At 39.2% G+C, this 7,821-nt stretch overlaps 1 pseudogene; it reads right to left on the bottom strand.

Annotated features, from left to right (window-relative positions):
- Positions 1–722: 722 nt before the first annotated feature.
- Positions 723–7,776, bottom strand: LOC119882170 (annotated as a pseudogene).
- Positions 7,777–7,821: the final 45 nt, after the last annotated feature.

Here is a 7,821-nt window from a genome sequence, read left to right as displayed (position 1 = left end):
CAGTCTCAAATAGCTGAGGCAGGTGATTAACCTAGAAAATGTAAACATTTTTACTTTAGAATAACCTCAAGACACACTGATTTCCGCAGTGACTAGACATTGACTTCAGTATGAGACAAGTGCATCCCTGCTGGTGTGGAAAACGCTGTCAGCAAATTAGTCTCTAAACATTTGGAAAATATGAAGATACTGTCTGGGGTGCAACTAATAATTATTTTCATTATCAATTAATCTGATGATTAATAGTCTGGTTTATAAAATGTCAGAAAATTCTTATAAATTGTCTTCACAATTTCCCAGAGCCCAAGCCAAGGTCTTCTATAACATACAAAAATGAGATATTCAGTTTCATCAAACTGATGTTCAATTCTGTCTGACTTATCATTTTCAGCTCTGACAGCATTAATCCACTATCATAATTGTTAGCGATCAATGGTCTTGATCAACTTAATCTTTTAACTACTACTAGAGTCTAAAATAACATGTCTTTCTACAGTTTAGCTATAGAGGCCTTTTTAATTAACATATAAGAGACCCCAGCCCATTTAACACCAGGGAGTTAGATAAACCTGATTTCCACCCGTCTGTTACTGCTCAGAAAAAAGCAAAGAAGCACAACGAAGAGAAACAAGTTAGCGAGACATGACACACTGGGGGAGGGAGGGGTGGTTTGTAAAATGTCTTCACAACACTGGACAAGCACAACACACAAAGACACACAGTCCATATTAGGGGAAATGGTTTAATTTGGAGACAGAGGCAAAGAAACACACCACACATGAACAAACATTGACCAAAAAAAGAACACAGAGTCTTTCGGCTACACACGCCGCTATGGGAAAAACAGAAAACTCTACACAGGTAAAAAGCAAGGCTCAAACTAAACAGTTAACTCTTCAACTAAGACAATTATCCACACAAGTTGTCGAAATCCTGATGACCATTAAACTATGTGGACAGCACAAATACTAACATGAAACTTACCACGAGTTAGAGGATCCCAACCCCCCCGAAACTGAAACTGATTAACGGAGTGAAGAAACATGTAGAGATCGAAGTAAATTCAAAATCAGGCATCTTTTTAGAGACAAAAAACCAAAACAACAACAAAAAAAAATTGCTTGACACCACCAAGAGGCCAAACTCAAGACCTGGTCAAGGCAAGGCCACATTGAGAGGCCAGACAATTTTTTTCCCAATATAGATTTTTTTCCTTTAATTTCCAATATAAAAAGCTTCACTGGTACAAAATACATATGAACAACCAGTTGTAGAAATTGGAAAGCCTGTGTATGTCTTTTTTTCTCTTTTTCAAATCCCACCCAGTTTCAAAAAAATTGATTTTCACTGAACAGAAGAACTACTGTATGTATAATACAGATCACATCAAGATGCACCCACTTTGGCTTTCATCAAGACAAGATAAAACATCTATTAAATTATTGGTGGAACATGAACAAAGTCCTACCGATTATCAGACAAGAAAATAACACAAGATGTTTTTTTTTTCCTTCCTCCTCCTCCCTTCTTTTGGATCAAGACAATATCTATAGAGATGCAAAGCTACCACACTGTCAAAAAAAAAAAAAAATAGCACTTCAGAATATGAAAACAACACAAGAAAGTGATTGTTAAGAGCTTGATGAGATTTGTGATGGAAGCCCCTGAAGTGAGTCAAGTTCCTGTTGGGACCGCTGTGGACTGTACATTGTGCTTTTTTTTATTCATTCACAGTAACACTTCACCATACAACACATCGCCGCACATCTGCAATCATTTCAGTGTTTGACACACAATTCTATCATTTTAAGATCTTATCAACATGGCTCCCAATTTTGTTTACTTGAGTTTTAGCTTGTTTTATGACTTTTTTCAATTCCAAACAAAATTCCCTCAACACATTCGATCACCAATCGTGATTTGTATCGCAAAGTGTTACAGTACACGTGTTCACACTCACTAAGAAAGAGGTTTAACCTTCAAATGTATAGGGAAGTTTATTGTTTATCTACAATTTTTTAATCAACTGTTCAAATTGAGTACATCACAATACACATTTACCAATAACTCAACACACAGAGTGGGGGAGAGGATGAGGAGAAGGGGACAAGAGCTTTCATGACACTGGCATAAATAGACAAAAAAGGCGAACTGCAGCAATCTCTAAACCAAGGCCTAATAAGGATGTGTAGGCAGTTTCTAGACGTATATATGGCACTTTGAATATTGTATTGCATTTGGATAGAAAAAACACACTGTAAAAAGCACATGCCCATATTAAAAAGTGAAATCAGTGGTACCTTGAAAATTTGGGGATTATAAGCGCACACACACACACACACCCCCCATTCTGTAACAGTGATTAGCTCCCACAATTGTGCTTAACGTTTCCTTACAAAACTACAACACTTTCCCTCGAGCACGGTTTCTAATTTGGTACCCATTTATTTTATGTATTTAGGAATTTTTATGCATTTTGAGAAAGGAAGAAAATCCAAACCCAAAAAAAAAAAAAAAAAAAAAAAAAAAAAGTCAAATGGTGACACAACTGTGCATTTTGTATTGTAATCCTGTGTGAGTATCCACACAAAAAAGCCCCTGAGTTGACAACTCTTTAGCGCCATCAGGTACGCAGTTTTAGGTAACCCTTCTTTGGGGGGGGGGGGGGGGGGGGGGGGGGGGAGTGGTTGTTATTTTACCAAGGTTGTCTCAACAACTTGTAGTACAAGACAAAATACCACCCCGGTAAAAAAAGTGTAAACTTTGTGCTGAAAAAATGGAATGTATTTATAAACCAACACTATTGTGGTGGATTTAGTAGTATTAATGTGCTGTGCATTGTGTACGACTAAAACATGATACTGGAAGTCACTTAAAAGAACGATCAGCAAAAAACAAGAAAAAAAAGCAAGTGTGTGTCTATAAAATGTGCAGAGACCCACAGGCCATGTGTTGTGTCCAAGTGATCTCTTCTTCAGGGGCTCCCACATTTGCAATCACAGAAAGTGTGTGTGTGTGTGTGTGTGTGTGTGTGTGTGTGTGTGTGTGTGTGTGTGTGTGTGTGTGTGTGTGTGTGTGTGTGTGTGTGTGTGTGTGTGTGTGTGTGTGTGTGTGTGTAAAGAAAACTAGGTAATATTACAGGACAAAAATGTGTGAATTCAAAAACAGTTTGACACATGGGCACTTTAACAAAATAAAAACAAGAAGACATTGTCTGGCATCTGTATGATTAACAGACAAAGTAAATCCATCTTTCAACATGAGGCATCCAAACTAAACCAAAGTGAAACATCCATTAATTAAATTATTAATGAGAAATTCACAAAGTCAACAAGACGTACCGTGGAAGTTGAACACAAAATTTTTCTTCAAACGCAGGAGAAAAAGAAAGAGAAATCTACATATTGTGACTCTGGAAAAAATAAAAAAAAATCTTTTCCCCCCAGAAGTTGAAATTACAAGTAATGCAGAGGATTTTTGACTTAAAGTGTTTAATTTTCTAGAAATTACCCGCAAATGGTCACGCTGATCAAACTGATTTTTAGTCCTCTTTAAAAATGTAGTACACTGAAGACCCCCCGACACAGATGACATTACAACATAATCTACAAAAAACCCAAAGTTTTGCCTGGGTTCTGTTAGTTAAACTTCTATAGATTCAATGGTATAAAATATAGGTAATCTAAGTGTGCATTTAAACCACAGATTGTCTATTTGTGAATCAGTTCTAAAAAAGTTGACTCATGTAGGTAGTCATTTCTCCAAACAGAGCAAATGTACCTTTTATTGTGCCATCAATAGTTCAAAAAAAAAAAGTAAATACACTGAATATTTTTGTAAATGAAAAGGAAATATATTTTAAATAGCCTTGGTGTAAATCTTCACACTGCCGGCAAAATGTAGAGATCATTACAGAGCACTGAGAGGGGTTTAACTCGTCAGACTTTCAAAAAGGTGTTGAAAAGTGGTCTTTAGCATGTTTTTTTTTTTTTGTTAAAGAAGCCAACATATTGCTAATGGCACCAAATAGCACAGCTGTGTGCCAATCCCTGTATTCAACTTTCAAGTGAACTTTACTGAGAGAGGTAAAAAGAAAGCAACATAAAAAAAACATTTCTAAAAATAAGAAATCCCACAGGTTTTTAAAACATTCGCAAAAAAACAAATTTTGCAAAAACAAAAAGTCTTAAATGAATTCAACGCAGGTAAGTTTTTCACATTGATTTGCTTGACCTCTCTCCCACCTGTCACATTTCTATACAGAAAAAAACAAACAAAGAAAAAAAAAAAAAAGGATATACATGCAGAAAAATCAGGTTGAGCTAAGGTCAAGGGTCAGTGGGTGGCCAGGTATTGGTCAGGCGAGCTTAGAGAGACATCACAGACAATGGTGGGATGATGAGGCCAGGAGTTTGGCTTGGCTTTCAACATCATGAAGACATGCTAGGCTAATGATGAGCAAACAGGCATGGAGATTTGTTCTAAAAAAGGAACAAAAACACGAAAGGAAGAGATAGAGAGGGGAGAGAGAGAGAAGACAAAGAGGAGAGAAAAGAAAGTTAGGGGCACAGCACAAGAATCGTTTAGCCATGAGGCACAAAAAAACAACAAAAAAACAACACCAATCACCACATACAGTAAGGACAGAGTGGTAAACATCTCCCCCTCCCACCTCTTGCTCTCCTGACACACAAAAACAATACACAGATTTAAGGAAGTGACACCACTGGGACATATGCCAAAGACTCCAACATGCAAACTGTATACTTGGCACCCAAAGAGATCCATCTAGAGCCAATCCCTTGTGAGAGACTTGGAGGATGGATGGAATGACTGGAAGGGGTTGTTAATAGAGAAAAGAGAGGTAGCCTAGCTCAACATGGCTTAGATAATGACACGACAGAGAGAGAGGAGCGGGAGACAGAAAAGGGAGAGATATGGGGAGCAAAGATGAATGAAGAATTTAGAGTGCAAAAGATTTTCACATTGAGAATGACAAATGAAAGAGACAGACTACATGGAAAAAGCCAAACGCGTGTTGAAACTCTGGGTTTACGTGGCCTGGCTTCAGCCCTTCAACACAACAACTGATCCTTAGTCAACCTGTCTAGCTTGACCTGAAGGCAATGAAATGGCATGGAAACACACCTGATGCTCTCCACTAATTACAGTGACACAAAATACCTCCAGCGAACACTGACTCCAGTGATAATCATAAATAATCATATACATTAAAATATTTAATCCGACTGAAATCACATTATAAAACCTCAGGAATGAAATACAGTAAAATGTGGAAAGATCATTGCAAACCATGTTTTTTTTTTTGTTTGGTTTTTTTTTTTTAGGAATAGAGTGAGTCTCCCTCCTGTGGTGGGCTCCTTTCCCCATGTCCCACTGAGTCTCTGCTGTGGTGACCTTGGCTGGAGGGTGAACTTACCCTAGCAGTGCTAGCATTAGAGCTGGGGAGGGGGGGCCCGGGGCTAGGATCAGTAGGGTTTGCTGTCGTTCTTGGAGCGCTTCAGCTGAACCTTCAGCCTCTTCATTCCAATCTGGAAACCATTCATGGCCTGAATGGCAGCTTGCGCAGACACAGGATTGTCATAGCTGACGAACCCTGAGAACAAAATGGTGGACGACACGTTACATACATTTAACTAACAATATTTTAAGCCGTCTCACTTGCTCAATAGTAAATAAAATAATGATACCTAAGTTTTTTTTTTGAAAAGCTGTTCATCCATCAAGTAAAAAATATTGACACAATTTCAAGTTGCAGTATTGCACTTATTTTAAATTAAATGGATTCAAAAATAAAAACATTTACAGTTTAAACAATAAGGAAAACAATCCTTTAATCTCGTTTAACAAAAATACAATATATAGTTTTGTTCGAATGAATTTAAAAACAGAAAATATTTGTGTCAACATACATGTTTTTTCCTAATACACAGTATGTGCAGAGAAAATGAATTTGTGCGTGGCTGTTGCTTAACATCAATATTGGTTCAGCTTTATTTCAATGGGAGGCCAGGGTGTAACTAAGGAATAATGATATCTTAATATCCACAACACAACGTAGCAGTTTGGAAAGGGATATCAATTCTAATAAAGAGGGCTTCAGGCCAGTGGTGCCAACTCACTTACCAAAGCACTTGCTCAGATTGGTCTGTTTGTCAATGAAGACTTTGGCAGAGACCACATTTCCAAAAGGCATGAACATCTGCAGAAGATCCTGGTCCCAAACTCCTGGGGCAGGTGGTAGATGAACAGGTTGGCGCCCTCTGGCCCTACTCCATTTGGTAAGAAAACCAGACACTCAAGTTAGATACAAACTGAGGCACAATCAAATAAATCTTATTTAGAAAACAGATGAAAATCATGTTAATTAAATAATGTGAAAACAAACTGATCAAAGTGATGTCAGAATGTACTGTTGCGGGCCGAGGATCTGCTCACCTTCCTTCTGACTGCCAGCAATGCTCTGCTGAAGGAGAGACTGGCCGTAGAGGGAGGGCAGGGCGGAGGCTGTGTACTGCTGCATCCCTGAGTAGGCCTGGGTCAGAGCATCCATGGAGCTGGCTGCTGACCCATTGGCCATGGAGGCTCCCAGGCCTCCATTCATCGTCCCCATACCTGTTAAAAACAGAAAAGGTTAAATGTTTTTGGCCACCAGGGGGCAGAAAAACAAACTTTTATAAACAGGATTTCTCTTGGCAGGTTACACTCCTTGGCCATTTTATTAGGTACACAGATACAATCTGCAATGCAAACCACTACAGCTCTGCCACATTTTCTACCTTGTATGAAGCTTATAATGGCCAGTTTTTGTTAAAACCTTCCGTGAGGTCATAGATAGTGGTGGTGTTACTAGGATTACATTACAGTGAAATGGGTTTCTAATTGCAACATTGAAGAAGTTGCCTTAAGCTTATCTTGAGTGTTCAACTATTAGCAACTAGGTGATTTAGCTTTTATCCAGCTATTCAAAAAGGACATTCTTACCACCAACACTGCTGGTGAGAGCATTGAGATTGAGGCCCATAGAGGTCCCAGTGAGACCCTGCAGGGTGCCCAGAGATGCCAAAGTGCTCATGGCAGCACCCGCGCTGGACCCTGCTGTTGAACCGGCTGTTTGAGGACAGAATTTAAAAAAAGGACATATGGGTTACCACAGGGGTGACTTGCTCATGTCCAAAACACTACACATCACTCTAAACGTCTAGCATCTTTACCGCAAATTGTTATGGTTATGGGGATGACACAGCAGTAAGGGGCAGTTAAAAATCTGTGTTAACGAGAAGAGGTCATTACCGCAGCAGTAATATGCTAAACTTGGACAGATGGAGCCAATGTATATTACACAGATTAAATGAAAATGGGGCTCTCATAAAATTTTATATGTGGGTGATTAAATCCCATAAAATAAATGAGGGATGGCTGAGGGCCGTTAGGCAAATAGTGTACGAGGGAGGTTTGCGAGCATTTAGTAGGTACCATTAGCAGCAGGGGTTAACTCCTGAACATATACATTTATCTCAAGAGGTGAGGAAGTTTTATTTAGACCAAACAGGTCAAAAACTCAAGAAAGCAAAACACATCCATAAACAAGTGGAACTGCCATTGGCTCGCACGGGTGCAATACTGTGTCAGTACATGCACACACTGCAGTTTAATTACCTGAACTAGCCAGGGCTCCCAGGGCTCCACTGCTTGCAGACAGGGCGCTGGTGGAAGTCGGGCTGCCAGAACTCTGAGCTGCAGCTGCAGCAGCAGCTAATGGCCAGTTCTGCAGCTGAAGGGGATTCACACCTGCTGAGA

The sequence above is a fragment of the Micropterus salmoides genome, unplaced genomic scaffold, assembly GCF_014851395.1.
Source record: "Micropterus salmoides isolate LMB-PRFRI ecotype aquatic unplaced genomic scaffold, ASM1485139v1 Ms_hic_scaffold_296, whole genome shotgun sequence".
Taxonomy (NCBI): domain Eukaryota; kingdom Metazoa; phylum Chordata; class Actinopteri; order Centrarchiformes; family Centrarchidae; genus Micropterus; species Micropterus salmoides.
The sequence above is the reverse complement of the archived record's forward strand: the minus strand, read 5'-3'. Positions and strand labels throughout refer to the sequence as shown.